Source organism: Salminus brasiliensis, chromosome 8, assembly GCF_030463535.1.
Source record: "Salminus brasiliensis chromosome 8, fSalBra1.hap2, whole genome shotgun sequence".
NCBI classification, from domain to species: domain Eukaryota; kingdom Metazoa; phylum Chordata; class Actinopteri; order Characiformes; family Bryconidae; genus Salminus; species Salminus brasiliensis.
The window spans coordinates 21,845,675-21,864,020 of NC_132885.1; the positions used below are offsets into that span (position 1 = coordinate 21,845,675).

An 18,346-nucleotide genomic window follows, 5' to 3' on the forward strand; every position below is an offset into this window, starting at 1 on the left:
TTGAATAATGCATAGTGGAAAAGGTTCAGAGTAGTTGAGATTTCAGGGGAATAAACTCATACATTTCTTCTTATCTGGGTTCTACATTATTTCTTATCTTTGGTCCTTTTGGCAGTTCAAATGGCTAAATGTTTGTGCAAAATGCAAAATGGCTGTGTTTAGTCCCCAGTTTCATTAGTTAGCTCTGTCTGTGTTGGCTACAGGCTTCTCAAATAATGTTGACCAATAAAAGTGTTCATGCAGAACATGACCAGAACACCTGGTCCAGCACCACTGCCATATGTTTTCCATCAAATCCTTGCAGTGCCTTCTGGGGCCAGCCCCAATTACACTCAGATCCCATGTATTCAGGCATCTTCGCTAGTGGAACAGTCATATTTTGACAAGCACAAATCTTCCAGAGGAAAGATTAATGTGATTGGCCAATCTGATGCTGCTTACGAGTGGCTCTTCCTAATTTGAAACAGTGAGTTAGGTCCGATTAGTGATGGACCCCTGTCTGACTGCTCACTCCAAATGGTCAGTATGAGCAAATGGCTTTAAGGCTTTCCATTGACATGGCCACAGAAAATCTGTCCACCCACATTTGGCCCTGTGCCATGATTGGCCAGTTGATTTGCTAATGCGCAACAGCTTTGGAATGCCAGTCACAGCTGGGTTGGGAGGGGGTGTCAGGGTTATTCATGTGAAAGAAAGAGCTTTTCTTTTTACTACAGGACATGCTTGAATACACTGAAAACCAGCCTCTTTTTCCTGGTAGATCTTGGACTTTGATGGTGTCCTTGACATTTTATCTTTGAAATATTCCAATCATCTTGCTTTTGTTTTGGGCTGACCAGAAGCTAATAAACTAGATGTTAGGTCCCTGTAGGATAAAAACATCTAATAGGATAATAAAGGCAGTGATTAGCTGTTGAAGCAGTAGATTTCGCATCAATTGAAGCCCAACGGCTTCATGTCCATTTACTGCAGCTAGGCCTCAGTCAGTTCATTCCTGAATTCTGAGGCAACCATGCAGGTGCCTGGCTCCAAAGACCTCTGGGATACTAGAGGCCCCAGTCAGGCCTCCAGTATACAAAACCACACACACACACACATATATATATTTGCACACACTTCTACTCTACACTTTTAGCCTTAGGCTCTTAGACTCAGGCTGGTGTGGTGCTGATATCACCTCAGCCACTTCCTCACTCTTTTATAGGTCATCTGTGTTTCTCTTCAAATAATTGCCTATTATTTGCTTAGTCTGTTTATATCCATGTCCATCAGTCTTTCACAGGTTCTTCTCAGTCTGCGCCCCCCATCCTTGCCAGAGCTGCGAGGCACGTGTGCACGTGTGCCGGTAGATAACAGATGATGAGGCTGAACTAATTATGGCCAAGTCTAAACATATTAAGAGCAGCATAAACACAGCCTCACGGTGCAGATGATGTGTGTCAAAGAGAGAGCGAAGGAATCCAGCCAGGACAGTGCAGACAAACGAGCTGCGACTGGACACTGTCTGCTCTGCCCTCCACCTCTGCAGTTCAGTTCAAAGAAGCTTCACTGGCATGAAGATATTCAGCTGCACAATTGCCAGAGCATTTTAAGACCATATGATTTTGCATGCTTGTTTAATACTTTCACAACTGATGAGTTGTTTCTGATGATGGGTTTTCAAATTCACAGGAAGTTTTCTGCTACTGTTCCACAGCAGTGGATAGAGTGCTGTTACAGTGCCTACAGCGACTTGCACAGGAATGCGTTAGAAATCTTTAATGTCAGCCAGTTCAGTCAGTTTATGCATTTGCATTTCATAAAATCAAATTAATTTTGTTAATTAATCGGACACTATGACAACTAGATTCAGTGTTAGCCAATTTAGTCAGTCTATAGTCTATTTGTGTGTAATTTACATTTAAGTACATTATAATGTATTTTATTATTTATATTTAATTTATAATTAACCATCAAAAATCAGCAGTTACACTTTATTATAAGTTATAAGTTGGCTGCATAACATTGACATAACCAAGCCATAAGCATGTCATGACATTTTATGTCCAGTAAAATTACAGTGCTGCATTACAATCAGTAATTTTATGCAGGGTATATATTATTTGATGTCATCACGTGCAACATAAACTGTCATTATGTCAAAAGTAGCATTTGTCATGACAGTTACTGCTAATGTTATAAAACTTGGCATAATCTGTCATGATGGTTTATGACAGCATAAATCGGTCATGACATTTTTTATGGCTTGATCATGTCAGTGTTATGTGCAAGGGTTCTAGTCAAGCGTAACCACATCCATGTCAGAATTTACCTCTCTATACTGGATACATGCTATGCAATATAAAATCATATAAATCTCCAACTTTGAGAAGAACCATTTATACCAGCAGAACTATTGAAGCAGCTTTTCAAGTTGTTATGGTTATACATTTAACTATGTCGATGCTAAAGACATCTTTTAACAAAAAAATCTGATGATGATGTAGTTCCTCCATTTTCACAGGCTTAAAATTAATGGACACACTAACATAATTATCATCACCATCCTCCCTAGATATGTTTTGGTAGGCCTTAATTGCAGCTTCAGTTACTGTTTTATTGTGGATTTTTCCACCTTTAGTTTTGCCTTCAGTAAGGTCAGATGACTGACTTGCTTAAACAGTGTGTTTTGCCCCATCCTATCCATTTTTCAGCATTTCACTGATGATCAGAAAAGAAAGCTTTATACACTTCCGAATTCAGCCCTCACATCATCAGTATACAGCAGTGACCCAGTTCCATTGGCTGCCATATATGTCCATGCAATAACACTGCTTCCAAAACATTCAACAGATGATGTGGTATGATTTGGATCATGAACCCTTCCTTTCTATCGCCATAGTTAAGTTAATTTCAGTTTTCATCCGACTGCATGATTTTGTTAGAAAATGACATTTAAAAATATGTGCTCAGTGTTCACATGCTGTGAAAAGGCTGTGTTTCTTGCAAGCTTGTGTTTGTGTGTGAATTGCTGATTTGAACTCCTTTAAAGCCAAGGATACTTAACACCTCAGCACATTGCACTAATGCACTCCAAATGGCTCCAGGCATAAAGACAAAAACATGTCCGCCCCTTACTCACCTAACTTTTAGGTCATATTTTGGTTAGTACATCCATTAATCCGACGAAAATCAAACATGAGGTTTAAAATAGAGCACAGTGACAAGGCCTTTTGACGCGAACTCGGTTTCTTAGTGGACCAGTGGATCAGTAGGTGTCCAAACACAGTCTACATAGTCTCCAGATGTTTATTTTATAGTTATGAGTGTTGTTCTTGCAGATATGTTCACTTTTGAAAAGCGGCTGGTTCTGTTTTGGGTCCACCGCTTCTGCCACCCTCTAAGGAATTGGGCTTTTTCTCCAGGGCCCTGTTCTCTTAGGATGTTGACTTAAGGAAACCCAGTCCAAGAGAAACAGAAATCACTGCTGTGCCACTTAACTTGCATGCGCTGTGTGCTTTGAGACTTCTGAGATGTTTGAAGATGGAACCCAGAGTTGTGATTTGAGGATAAATGATACCAGTACTTATACAGAAACTGGATATTAATATTAAGGTTTTTTGGAGACAAGTGATACCTGTTCTGACCAGGTATTTAAGAAAGAGGAAGCACTGATAAGATATTTTCATTAAGACAATACTCAGAAGGCATTTGAAGACGCCCACATGTTGCCTTCCATCCTCTTCTCTCTCTCCTCATTTTTCCTGTTTGGATTCTGACCTTCCAGAATGAGAGATTTCCGTTACTGAATCAACCATACAAATCGTGACCAACTGCTTGTGCTTTCTTGCCTACTTTGCAACAATGTAAATAGCATGTGGGAATTAATAGTGTGAATGTACAAGGGGCAAGGCTGGGAGATATTTGTTGCATCTGTGTGGGAGAACCCCCAGAGCCTCCCATCTATTTGGATTGTTGCATTTCCCAAGGACCGGAGATATTTTATAACGGACATCAGTCATAGACTAAATAAAAAAAGGTCAAGTGGGAGGGATGAGTTAAACTAACTTCAGTCTCAACTGGGGTCCACTCTCTAAATATACCCCTCATGGACGTGAGACATTTATCCACTCAGCATGATCCCACTGTGTCGTGCTTAAGAACAAATACTCAAGTAATGTAATGAAACAGCCTGTGAGTTTCAAACAATACATTCAGCACACTGTACTAAATATGTTATTTAGTACAGTGTGCTAAATGTATTGTTTGAAACTCACAGACTGGCTAGGCAGTGAAAGCAGCCGTTCAGCTCTCGTTTGTGTTAGCTGGCTATCTAACATCTCGTAAGTTTCAAGTAATTAAAGTTATGAAAAATGTAACGTGAAAGGCTGGGCAGAATCAGTATGCTAAAAAATCAGATGTCATCATATTTCTCACTCACATGATTTATTCATTTCCAATTCTGCAAAAGTAGACAAAATAGCGTACATTGAAGCACATTGACCTTCAGTAGGGACATCTGATCTCTAGCTTTGACTCATCCAACCCTTACCTCTATCAAGAATGAATTTAAGTCAGAACCAGCATGATTTTCCCATCCCCTCAATCGACACCCTGACCCATGGGTTCAAGCTCAAGAAATGGTTGTTTATTTGTTTGCTTTTAGATGGCTGAGGTCAGTATGTTGGCCAGGTTTCCCATCATTTTGTGGCACAAAGCTTTTCTAAATGCTGCCCATGGGATATCAAGCAATCTAGCTACATTGAGATTTATGCTTTATTTTGTGTGGCAGACATATATTGTTTACACACCCAAATTTTTGCAGTTCCAGAAAAATGCTCAGGCACTTTAAGTTTGTGGAAAAAAGAAGCAGTGCAAAAATTGAAACAGCTGTAGACTGAATGTATGATGTACATTTGGAAAGTCTCTTGTCTAGATGTACAGCAGGAGGCCGCTGCTGTGGGACTATGGGAACACATTATTGTTTTGAGCTGCTTTGGAAAATGTGTTGGCCTGAGCAGATCTAAATATGACTGTATATGGGTTTGTGAGTGTATCTGATTGCCTGTTCATCTGTTAGCGTGGGCACTGATGTACTCTTCACACACTCACGCACAGCTCTGGACTTCCTCACACTCCATTTCTTCTTCTCTCTCTCTATCGTTCTCTCACTCGGTCTCGGTGGCTATGTGTTTATTGGCACCCGGTGGGGCTCTTAGGGAGCTGAAGCCGAAGTTTACCTTTTAAAGACAAAGAAAGGGAGCCGGACAGCTCTCAGGATTGCCTCAGTGCCAGCTCTCATTACGGGCACATTGAGGTCAGACAGGCACCCAGGACGTCTACTGCTTTGGCTCGTCTACTTGCTTGAGAAGTGGCTACTGCCTCGCTCATCTCACCTTCACAGCCAGAATGTCGAATTCTTGCAGTTGCTAAACCTCATTTCCCAGCAAATCCCAATGTTTTTTTTTCCTGTATAACCTACTTAGTGCATTAAATTGGTGGAATAGGAGTGTTGAGTAGTTAGTAATCTTATGTCTTCTACAGCAGTCATGACATTGTGCATGTCTTAGAGTGACTGACCTGCTCCTTGTTTACTTCATGTAGATCTTTGAAGCACTGATGACGTCTATAGCCTGTATTGGTCAGTACTGGTAGGACGAGAGCAAGTATCATTGTTTTACGCATCTGAAGAATGCGAAGGGCACCTGGAGGTCAAACAAGACGTCAAAGTAATGGAGAGCTTGGAATGAAAACAATGCTAGATTATTCTTCTTTAATATAAGTTACTACGCATGACTTTAACACTTGAATTGCACAATGCACTGCCTGACTGCAGTTTGTGTAACTATCTCAGAGTGGTCTAAGTGGTTTCTATGAATGTGATTCACTCACTGTCACTCACTTATGTGTCACTTAGTCTCTCTCTTTCTGGGCCCAGTGTACTAAGTAAAAATGGGTTGCATTCTGTTCCATGTGTTATGTATGAAACTGACACAATGAGCCTAAATGATAAAAACACAAATGCATCTCATTCTTATGTATTTGAGGAAGTGTAATGTAAATGTAAATGTAAGAGGATTACCCAAAACAACTGGTGGAGATATCCAAAGTAAGGCTGGTACATATTCCACCCAATTTACCAATGTTTGAGCAACCCCTGGAGCATTTGAACAATAATGAACAATTGGCTGCCATAGGGTAAGAAAAGAGCAAGTTGGCTGAATTAAACTGACCTATTTTTACATTTTAAAGCATTAGATTGGCAAGAATATAATATATATATAAAAGGCAGAAGTCTCCTTGGATGTCTGTCTGGTATAATAAGACACATAAGTAATAAATTAAGTTTATTGTGCTAGAAAGTGGAAATATCCTACATTACTCAATTATTGAGGTAAGAGAACTTTCCAGATTGTTGTTATTGGCTGCAAGAGGGAGTTACCATTTTCCCCTGAGTGTGGCTCTCCCTTGACTTACAGTCAGTGAATTAAACCATAAGCGTTTGTTGACATTGTCAGTAGTAGATAATTGCTAATACCTTTGCCAATTGCTTTCATTTAGGCCGAGTTCTTTCCACCATTCAATTAGGATCAGGCCTAATGTTGTCCTTGAGTGTAGCTGTTTTTGCATGGATTTTCCTCCACCTTTTAATATCAGAAATTGTCCAGTGGACTTCTGATTTTTCAAGAAATGGCATGACTGTATACGACTGCTGAGACAGGTTGAGATTTTACCTCCAGGAATGTGTTGTTTATTGCTTCCGGCTCCCGCTGCAGAATATACAGTGAGCAATGTCTGTTTTTTCTCCAACCAATATCTTTGCTCACTCTGTAGTTTATCTTTTGTGCATCCTGTTTGTGTAAACAAGACCTGAGAGGTGCAATATATCCAGCTCCATCTTTGTTTTTGTTTTGTGATAATGGAATTGCACTGACTCTTCCAGGATTTAGGCTGTGTTTTTAAGGATATTCGTAACCTGTTCCATGGTAACACCCCTTGTGTGTTTAAAATAATTTGTTCCATGTCTCTTTAGCAGCTGTTATTTGTAAGAAAACATGTCTGAGACTTTGGCCTCCAGGCTTGATATGAATCTGACCTGCGTCCTCTGGTCTAAACCCTGAGCAGGTAATATTATCTTCATGAGCTGCCAAATTTGGAGTTGCCTCCCAAAACTGGTACAAATCTGTTTTTCACACTTTCTGCATAATGAAGCATTAGCAGTTAGCTGACTAGCTAACTAGTCATTTTCTAGAAAACTAGTAGTTTTCTTCTTTCTTTGTTGTTTAAGAACAACAAGCAGGAACACCAAGCACCTCTTTTTATTTTAAACTCAAATATGCTGCTTAAATGTATTCATTACATTTAAGTGGTTGATTGCTTGCTTAGAAGGTAGGCTAACTGGTAGCTGGTAGCTGCATGAAACCATGAAGCTCTAAAGTTAGAACATTAGGTTAAGGTCCAGTTGTTTGCAATGTTCCCATGGTAGGTTGATGGGTTTTCATAAACAAAGTTTATGACTGGACTCAGTCTTCAGGATTCTCTATATTGCCAGGAAGTATAATTTGCACTGCGAGCCATCCCTAAAGAACATGCTTTTTGGACAAGCTACAGAAATGAGAGGTACAGAACCGTCACTGTAAGTTAAAGAAGCACAAGGAATTTACACATATATGACTTTGGTTATATTGCATTTCACAGTTCTCACGTTTACCTGCCCTCTTGACCAGAGTTACATATTTCTGAGCCTATATTAACAATGATAGAGATTCTCCTGCATTACAAGTATTAAAGCATTGTGATTCTAAAGCTGTTATTTTATAGTAAAATGCTACATAATGCTGATTAAACTGGTTATTTCCCAGAGCATGGCTTCAACAATCCTAAGTAGTTTTCCAGTAAACAACAGCTAAAACACTATGGAATACTCCTTGTAGTAGCAGAAACAGCACACCTTCACACAAACTACATATACTCATTCCACAGCTCCAAGACTGTGTGTAATCAGATGTCATCCAGAGTATAAGTACACTAGATTAATAGATTTTACAGATGTTGGAGGAATCTGTGCCTCTCTCTATCTCTCTCTCTCTCTCTCTCTCTCTCTCTCTCTCTCTCTCTCTCTCTCTCTGTTTCCCACGGCAGTGCAGTGCTGCTCTGGGATGGTGTGTGTTTGGGCGTGGGCGTAAGGAATATGCAGTCTTGCTCTAGGGCTTTAGAGTAGCTCTTATGACTAATAGGATCCAGGGCTGAGTCTCATAGCACTACCGCTTGGATCTCTGCCCTGGACTACACTCGCACATGTGTGGCAGGGAAAACCTGGAATTTTCATGGATTCCATGGCAAAGCTCACTCTCAGCTTTGCTGGAATGTACATTGAGTTGTTACATCTGTTGTACTGGGATGAGAAACAGACAGTGAAACCAGCACATATGGATAAACCCTGCCTTAATGACAGTAAACCACATTAGACTAGAAGTAAACTTGGTAAAGTGTGTGTTTAACTCTGGTCATTTTGTTGTGTACTGAAACATGCATGCCAAGCTTTAATCAGTGGCTAATCTGAGATTGATTTGCTGCTGTCTATTTTCAACAGTTTTCAGTGAACCGTTGTAAGTTATTCTGAACCTGATGCTGGTTTGAAATAAATTGCAGTGGTACTGAAGGTCAGGCATTCCCTTCAGCTTCCTGTTGTTCTGTTGTGGATGACTTCCTGCTTCCTGAAGTGAGTTGTGAAATTAAAGCCACTGTTTGAAGATTAAATGCCTCACTGAAATCTCTAGAGCAGCACTGGACTCTGGACCCTTGTAAGCTAGATAGTAAAAGATAGTAAAGATAGTAAAATTATAAGGTATTGTAATATATATATATATATATATGCTTATTCTCTCACACTAACACACACAGTGCCTTGATGAAGTCACCAGATGGTTTGCTGCTTCCTATCTTCGTTGTCAGGCTGGTGCAGCTGATCCAAAGGTCGGGGTCATCACTGTAAAGTAACCATTTTCTCAGGAAAGGCACATCTGTATGTGTGTGTGTGTGTGTGTGTGTGTGTGTGTGTGTGTGTGTGTACGTCTGTGTGTGTGTGTGTACATGTGTGTGACCAGTTGGACCTTATGTCCAACTGCAATCCCATACTTTGATACAGTGTTTGGCTTGTGTGTGAAATATAATCTCTAATACCATCCCAGCATATGCAACATTCACAGCCCAGCAATACAAGGGTTTGCTGTAACAGTAACAGCTGGGTCAGATGAAGGGATAAGTCATAGACACTGTTGTGGCTCTGTGTCAATACCATGGAGGTCCACTTCACTCCCCTGCTTCTTTCTGGTACTTCACTAGAGCTTGAAATGTTTGTCTGAACCCGAGAGACCCGAATATTCGTCTGGGATTGGCTGTGTTTGGACCAAATATATGTTGGGTTAAGGTCTTGCATAGCACGTCTCCAGCCTTTAATGGGTTCTGGTCTGCAGTTGTGCTTGCCTTCTTGTTGTCTTCTTTTCTACTTCAATCTGGAGACCCTCAAGTTGTGGCAGCAAGATCCAATGAGGTCCACAAGGCCAGCATGGTAACAACATATTAAAGCAGCGTTATTTAACAATAGCAATACAATAGCAATAACAATAAAAATAACAGCTTCAAAATAATTGTTGATGGTATACTGAGTGTAATAGGGAGAATGATCACACTGCTTCACACTGCTGTGCTAAATTTGGTGGAGCTGCTCAGCACCTTTTTTAACTTCAGATGCCAGTTCTGTATCTTTCAACTTGTAAACAAATGCACATGTGCAGCTGTCCATGACGGGGAGCTCAGAGCATGATCTGTATTTATGGCAGTGGTGTAAAAGTAAATTCCATTCTTCGACAGAACCCAGTAGCAAAAAAAAAACATCCTCACATAAAATAATAATAATTAAATGTAATAGATTTGAGACTGTAAGTGATTAAGTATAATAATTAGGCAATAAACTAGTGGTTCTAATACTGATTATCTAACGTTGGATGTCGCAGTGCCATAAAAGCTATACAAGCAATATCAGGTTTATTTAGTCTCTGGTTGGTAGTGGTTGGGTTGGAGTTGGGTCTAGAAAGAATTTTGTCAGGTTTGGTTTCAAATCTTGCTGTTATGAGTCAGGTCAGATCAGATTCAGGCAGACTTTTCTTAAGCTATTTTCGGATTCTGACAAAAATTCCAGGCTTGATTAAAGCTCTGTCCTGTTTGCTCCGAAACAGCTGCTGTTCTTTCTTTTCATCTTCTTTTTTTGTCTCCTTCTGACATAAATTCCTGCTGAATGATGTAATGGAAGAAGAGGTGAGGGGAAAGCTCAAACCAGTTAAATGTTGCTTTCCGGTCACACGCAGCGAATAGGGTGACATAGGGCTTAACCTTTCGTTTCAGAGCTGGATAACAGGAAAAAAAGAAGAGACTGAGAAGAAAGGCTGTGAAAAAAAGTTGAAAAGGCATGGGAACTCAATAAAAAAGAGTTAATTTAGTTAGAAATTGTGCTGGTCTAGGTTGAGACCAACAGGTAATGAAATTGGCAGGACAAAAGGAGAAAGTGATTGAAAGATATGCCAGATTAGGTGAAGGGACTACGATGTGAAAAGGAGATTTATGTGCTGAGGAAAAGCCGGCGAGAGCCTGAAAGAGAAGAGAGTTACAGGAACAGGAAATAACTAGTGATTGTAAGCGCACTGCTCAGAACTGGAGAACCCTGAGAAATTTGGCCATAACCTGGTGATATACGCAGCATGCTAAAGACCTGTCAGCAGCTTAAGCCTGCCTAATCACCTGTTTCCTCATCACACATTTACACAGATTCTCTTCATTTGTTTACATTTTTCTGCAGGCATTAAGTGCCATACATTCGTCCTCTCCCTTCCTTTACTCTCGTGATTGTAGTTGAGTGTTTTTTTTGCTGTCCTGCCGACTCCATGAGAACTGACCATTCCTTTATCCACATGTCAGCACTTTCACTTTCTTTGCCCTGGTTTGATGGATGTTGTCTCACTTCTCATGAGGAGGACAAGCTCTTTCGCAAGATTTAAATTTTCTCAGAGAAGCAAATAGGAAGTCCTGTTCTAACAGACGTTGTTTTGGAATGCTTGCCCTCACACACACTCACTCCTCTCAGACCTATAAACTGTGATTGATATGGCCTGGGCCAGAGACCTTTTCAACTGAGCGTGTGTGTGCTCAGCAGTGTTGGCAGAAACTTAAGGCTGGATTTAGTACAGATGAGGTGAGCTTCATGCACCTGTCTCCTTTCTCATCCAGTTCAACATATGGCTCACTTACGGAGACACATGAACACACAGCTGATTCACCAGGGCCACATGAGGATGATATGGTACTGTATGTCCATGGTACTGTAGCTAAAACAGCACCAGTTCATGAATTGTGCAAAATATGATTAAACAAAACAGCCCAAGTTGTAGAGAAAGGCAGATTAGTTTCTTTATTATCTGCCACTTTTTTTCAGATACCTAATTCAAGGCATTGTTTTACATTTTGGATATAAATCAGTATGAAAGTGACCTTAATACCTCATACCTGAGTCCTTAAGGACATTTATGGACATTAGTCTTCTCTTTATCAGTCTGCCCACATGTAAGATCTCTTCGCTGGCTGTTTTTAAAGGCCTCCAGATGTTTTCTCGTACACCCACTCTGTCTCAATCTCATTCTCACACACAAACACACACATTCACTCCTCAAAGGGAACAGTATTGACTTGAAAGTGTTGTTCATGATTTTCCTTTCTCCAATCATTCTTTTGTATTTTATGCTGTGATCAACATGGGTGTGATTGTAAATCCTTTTTTCCTCTGCATCTATTGTTTTCTCTTGCACTCTGTCTCCATCTTTTCTTGGAAGTGATTTTGAGGCCTGCTGTTGATGGAGCAGAAAGTAGGTCACTTTGTCTGAGGACTGATCTGGGCAGATCTCTAACTCTGCAGCACAAAGGAAACTCATAGCCCTGAAAGGGCAGTGGGCGAGCATTTAAGCAACAGCAACACAGAGTAGGGGGCAGTGGTTGGTCCTTTGGTTTTGAATCCACATATGTCACTTTTGGTTTTCTCATGAACCTTTCAGTCTATGGTTTTATAACGATAGAAACAACATGTTCTAGTATTAATAGCATTTTAGTAAAAGTTTAAAGAAACAAACAGCACAGAGTCAAGACAAGAAACCTTTTAGAACCATTTAAAAACCTTTTGTTTTAAAGTCAAACACTTTGCTTTTGTACCAAGGAGTATTAGGAGTATGTATTAAAGGTCTCTGAGCTAACTTACTGAGTTTGATTGTAGGTTGAGGTGGTAAAAGATTATGGAAGATTATGGAGAATTCGGAATAGATCATGCTTAATTTGACCAAGGACATGCTTAAAACATCTTTTTGGATAACTATTAGCTCAAACTTTTTAATTGGACCACAGTCTGTATGTCAAGTTAGATGTATATGAGCTCAAGCCTGCAAGTTGAGCTGGCAACATCCTTCCACACCAAATGACAGTCCCATTATCTTTTGTACCTAAAATTGTCCGAAAAAAATGAAGAGTGTTTTGGCAACTAAAGATTTAGATCAGACTCAATCTTCACTCTGTCGTTCTGTCTGTTATTACAGGAAACATAAAAGATGTTTTCATTAAAGGTTCACAGAGGTTTTGTCTGTATTGTTGTATTAACATTTCACATTATAAGAAAAGCCACAACATAGTATTATGCAGTACAGACATTTTCAGAAGAACCGTTCTTAATGTGTTATGGAGATTATTTAAATGTGTGTGATGCTGCCTCTTCTCTTAATGTTGTTTCATCTAATCCGCTGTAGTAAGGAATTATGGGACATGAAAAAGCTTCATACTACGGCAGTGATGCTGATTCACTTCAGGAGGTTAAACCAAAACCGGAGGTAGAGTTGCAAGTAAGATGTATAACAGACATCATTGAGGGATACAGAGTCAATGATTTTGGAGTGACCTTCTCTTCATGTGAGTTCCCTTGTTAAATAAGTGTTGGTTCCTATGCCCAGAAAGGTGAGATAATTATGTTTTTTCTGAATCATTATCTCATTATCACAACTCGGCTATGATAATCTCACACAGTAGAAGATACACTGAACAATGATATATTAGTAGTGACTTAAATAATTATAATGTTCAATATTCTCTAATATTACAAATGGAAACTTACGTTTATATGTGCTTGACAAAATTTATTTTTGCATCAGAGTACAACTTTACTTGCAGCCTAGTGAAAAGGAATGCAAATAATCTCTCTTTCTCTCTTTGCATGTCTTAGTGTGATACACACATTGATAAGTGAGATCCGTCATGGAGCTCATAGCACAGATAGATATGAAGGGGTAGCTGAAGGGGGAGCAACTTGTCTAGCCTGTGTTGAAGCTAACAGTCTCTGCAAAACAACCATATTGATGTTTCAGGAGTAGACTTGACCATTGATTTAAAACTCCAGCCTCAACAAAATTCATACTACCAAAACTTATGTACTCATAATAGTAGGTGGCATTTGATCTAGTTGCCCATATAAACAGTTCAAGCATGTTATCAGATGTCAGAGAGTTATGGAGACACAAAGAGCAAGAGCCCCATGTTTGGGCTTCATCACTGTCTGGGTGACTATGTACTAATAGGTATGATGTATGTCCTCCTCTTTGAGCAATGCCAGGTAGCCAAAACATCCTTGACTTTGTAGTAGGGATGTAACGAAGACATTATTTGTTCTAAATGAATACAACTACAGATATGAACAGGAAGCATGCTTTTCACCCCAATTCACCATTAAAACGGCTTTCTGCACTGGCTGATTTCTGTAAATCCGCCTTATTGTATATCATGGCCTCAGCAAATACACAGACAGAGAACAGCATCCAAGAACGGATGTTTTAGTAGTTTTAGTAAATGATTTTAGGTCAGTGGTTTACTTCTGTAGCCTGAGCAAAACTAATAGCGCATTTCTTTACAACTGGCCAATTTACTAAATTCATAGCTCACAAAAATATTTGGTCACATTTTCAAAATGTTCTCAGTCACTTTCCAGGAAAGCTGCAGGTCCATAGAGCTTACAAGTTGGATCTCTGATGAGTTCTCCAATAACTAAATAAATACATATTGTTGCTGTCATTTTGGAGCATTTCTATTGGTCCTTTCATCATTAAATTGTGGGACAACGTAAAGTGCAAATTATGTCAGAAAGTGAAAAACAGCAAAAATGGAGATACAAGGTTTTTACAAGGAGATGTTTTAAGGAAATGTATTTAAACTGCATTTAAATATCACAGTTAGATATCAGATGCAGGCCATAGTCAGTTCAAATTCTAATACAGGTCTTTTGGCACCAAGCAGATACAGAAACAGATAATGACATTACACCCTGCCCTTCTTTGTATGCTCTCCATGTCTCCATTTGTGATGTTTTACTCCATGTTGTGAACACCTTCAAACACAGAGCTGTGTAGAATGTGACAGGTGTGAGTGTTTTGACAGTTCAACACCTGTCTTAGTAGTGTTGTCTCCTCATTGACAGTTTAACAATGGCTACTAGCCTAAAGCTAGAGTAGTTTAGAGTAGGTCTTAGTTTTAAATAAACAGTTTGTGACATGACCACACAAAGCCTATTAGAGTGAAGGTAAACCTGTTCTCAGGAGCAGAAATGATGGGCTCCAATTAGAGTTTTCTCCAATGATAGCAAGATTCCCTTCTCAGTACTGCTGTCACATTTAGTTTGATATGTAAAGAACCTGGTCCACCAAAGCCGTAAATTCATAGATTATTTTGTTTCTGTCACAATCTAGTCTCTTGAGTATACAAATATACTTCAACTTCTAGTTGCCTTTTAGTGTCACTCCGATTAACCTAGTCAGTAATCACCAGGTGCTCAGTAATCATCAGTGATCCAGATTTTGTTCACTTGGTCTAAGTGCTTTAACTTGCACAAGCTTTGACATTTACAATTCTGAACATATGCATAGATGTCCTGCAGCTACCCTGGGGGCAGACTTTAACGAGTTTAAGGGCACTTCACTCAAGACTTGCACCAACAAACATTAGGTGAGGTGAAGTTAATGTTTTTACACCTCTGGGAATTGACCACCCAGCATTTGCTGAGAGTTTTATTGTTACTGCATTACGCCTACCAATTTGCACCAGTTCCTCATTGGATGGACTTGAGTCACATTTAGTTTACAATATTCCACTTTCCAGTAAAACACCCACTGTAGTCTGTTACCATTTAGCAATAAATCGCTTGACTCCAGTTATTATAATTATGGGTTTTGTTTTGCTCTTTTTTTCTTGGGCCAACCTTTGTGTTTTCTGAACTGTTTATGGTTGTTTTGGTACTTGTGGACTTTAGCCTCATGAGGAACAGCTGCTGTATTTTGGGAAAAGATCCAGACCTCCTGGTGAGAACCCACCGAGGGGCAAAATGCTTCTCTGCCAGGCACCCAGATATCCATCACTCTGGTTGACTCTTAATGCTGCAACAATTTATCCAGTGCTCCTAATGATTTATATTGCCTGTTTATTCCCTGTCCCTGAATTCCTTGTGTTAGCTCTGTGTACTGGCCTGTGACCTCCAAGTGCAGTCAGATCAAGCCAATTCTCATCGTGTCTCAGAAACGCCTTCAAAATCAGCTAGTTCATGGCACTTGTGACCTCCTTTGACCATTCCCTTTCCCATGATTCTTATTCTCTGAGTTGGGTGACCTCTCAGTACTCTACTCCCTCTGTTCCAGCCCCAGAGGCACAATGTCAAGCTGTAAGAGATACAGAGATAAGGAGAAAGCTGAAGTTAGGACAGTGACCCATTCTAAAAGCTGTGCACTGTAATTAATGAACAGCGCCAGGCCGTGGCCACTGGAGGCTCAGGTTAACATGCTTGACCCCCTGGGACTTCAGAAGGCCTCTCCCACGTGCTTGACTACACAGCAAGGAGGGCTTTATGGCTCTTGTATCACAGTGCTCTCTGGTCTGTGTTAAAACATTAGAAAAGAATTTACTCTGAGATACAACAGTGACAGCGTCCTCTGCTCCTCTGATAGGTAGTGGTTTTTTTTTTGCCAACAGTTTGATGAATAAACGTAAGAATGTGAAGAAGTATATAGAGAAAAGGGATATAAGTAATAAGACTGGAACAGAAGTTATGCCTTTTTACAGTGTAGCTGAGATACAGAGATGAGCCTGAAAACAGAAAAGGGTTTATTTAGGTGCTTTGCATAGGCTATGAACTGTTCAAATGTACACTGAAATAATTATCCATCCATCTATTTATCCACTTTTTCCTGGTATGAGTCACAGTGGGCCTACCCAGAATCACTGTGAGCAAGGCAGGAATACCCCTGGACAGTCTCCATATTTAAAATGCAGGACATCTGAGCAATCCCAGAGCCTATTTAAGCATTCATTCTAAACAGGGATTTATCACAAATCAGTACCTAAATTATTTTAGTCTTGTTCATCACAGTTAATATTTGTTGCCATTACTGTCATTACAGTAGAATGCAGATTGACCAGCAGAGGTCGCTGTGGTGTCTAGACAACATATGTGCAAGGATTACAGCTTTCATTACAACCCAGGCAGGGTTAAAGGTAATACACTGAGAAGCTAGTTCCAACAATTACTAAAAGTGTGGTAAAGCACAATCAGATCTATATTTTTTTATCTTGATGGGTTTTCCAACCTGAATACTCACAAATGTCTGCATTCAGATAAGTAAGAAACTGTGTCAAACCTGCTATTCTTTCTGACAGACTCCAAAAAGGATATGTTTATGAATCTGTGAAAAATCCAAACAATTTGAATTTGAATGTATATTACAGACATGTTTTTCTAATTGTTTCTGTGAGGAGGCTTAGTCGTAAAACTTCATTGAAAGCAACCATACTGTGTTGCTCTATTTTAACTTTATTGGTTCTCTCTGTGAGGGTTTCTCCCATACATGCTTTAGATCTATACTTTATTATAACCACAAAAGGCTAATTAACATAATACAATGAGTTATTTGTCTAAATTCAGTATTGGAGTATGAGAAGATAATGAAAACGCATTTTTAACTTGACTTTGTGCCTGCTCTCACCTACTATCCAGTGTAAATGCTCTATTATATTTGCTATTAGACTCATTTGGGTTTTTTTATTTTGAAAGCAAGGACTGGAGTAATAATATACATCAGCTCATCACAAAGAGGACATCCGTTTTTTTGCTGTGACCACTAAAAAGCTCAAACCAGCATTACTCATCTGATCTGCTGCTTCTTCTCCTGTTGTCCCTGTCATTATCAGCCTAAAAATTAAACATACCAGACAGGCTAAGAAGTTATTGTGCATAATTGTCAAAATTGCACACCTTTTGTACTGTAGTTAGTTGATAGATGTGTGTATTATGTGAATGAGAGCCTCCCCATTGCCCTTTCTTTCCCATCACACAGAGCCATGCCCCTCATCTTCAAACACAGCTCTGATCTGGCTGTGCGTGCATGAATAATCTGCAGGAACAGATTAGAACAGACAGGGTCTGAAGTGTGTATATGAGATAGCAGAAGCTCAGGCTATCACATCCATATATCAGGGGAGCGAGTACTTCAGCTCCATCACAAAGCACAGTGCAAGTTCCAACACATACACACCCCCTATATGGACCTGGTCACTGAAGCTTTTAAGTAGTATTACAGCTGCAATGTGGAAAGAACTGCTTTAGCAGCAAAGAGAACAATGTCTAGGCAGTGTTAGCAGCTCAGCAGCTGAACTTTACTGGAGAAGAGTTTACACTCACATCTAATACACATTGTGGTATATATTTGCCTAAATAGAATAGTTATATTGTGATATAAAAAATATGTGGGGGTCCAAGGATGAGGTCCCTGACTACAAAGACTTTGAGTTTCCTTTGGAATAAAACAAGAAATACAGATGTTTATGTGTAATGTGGCCTTGAAACCACCAGATGGCAATGTGGATTATGAATAACTTAGTGTACGAATAGTCCCATCTAGTGGTTGGAGTTCATCAGTGAGGCAATGCTGTAGTAATTATATTTTTGATAGCAAGAAAAAAACTATAAGATAAATAAACAAATGTAAAATGATGCATGTTTCTTTTTGTGGTGCAGTAATATCTTTCTCATCATCCTCAGAGCGTTTGTGTGTAGTCTTGTTATTTAAACCTTTCTTGTTCTGCCTTAAAGGTAAGTCTATGCACGCATCAACATTACCAGTGTATATATTATATCACCAATGTAATTTTATACACTTTACATTTTTATAGGATATAATATGATTTGTGTGTGGAATTCTAAATTCCCTGAACACACATAAACAGTGGTGTTCTAATATGTTTCTTA

At 39.5% G+C, this 18,346-nt stretch overlaps 1 protein-coding gene across 3 annotated transcripts in view; it reads left to right on the forward strand.

Moving 5' to 3' along the window:
• col4a2 (collagen, type IV, alpha 2) overlaps positions 1 to 18,346 on the forward strand; it is a 74,656-nt gene that overhangs the window by 34,917 nt on the left and 21,393 nt on the right. The window lies entirely within an intron of this gene.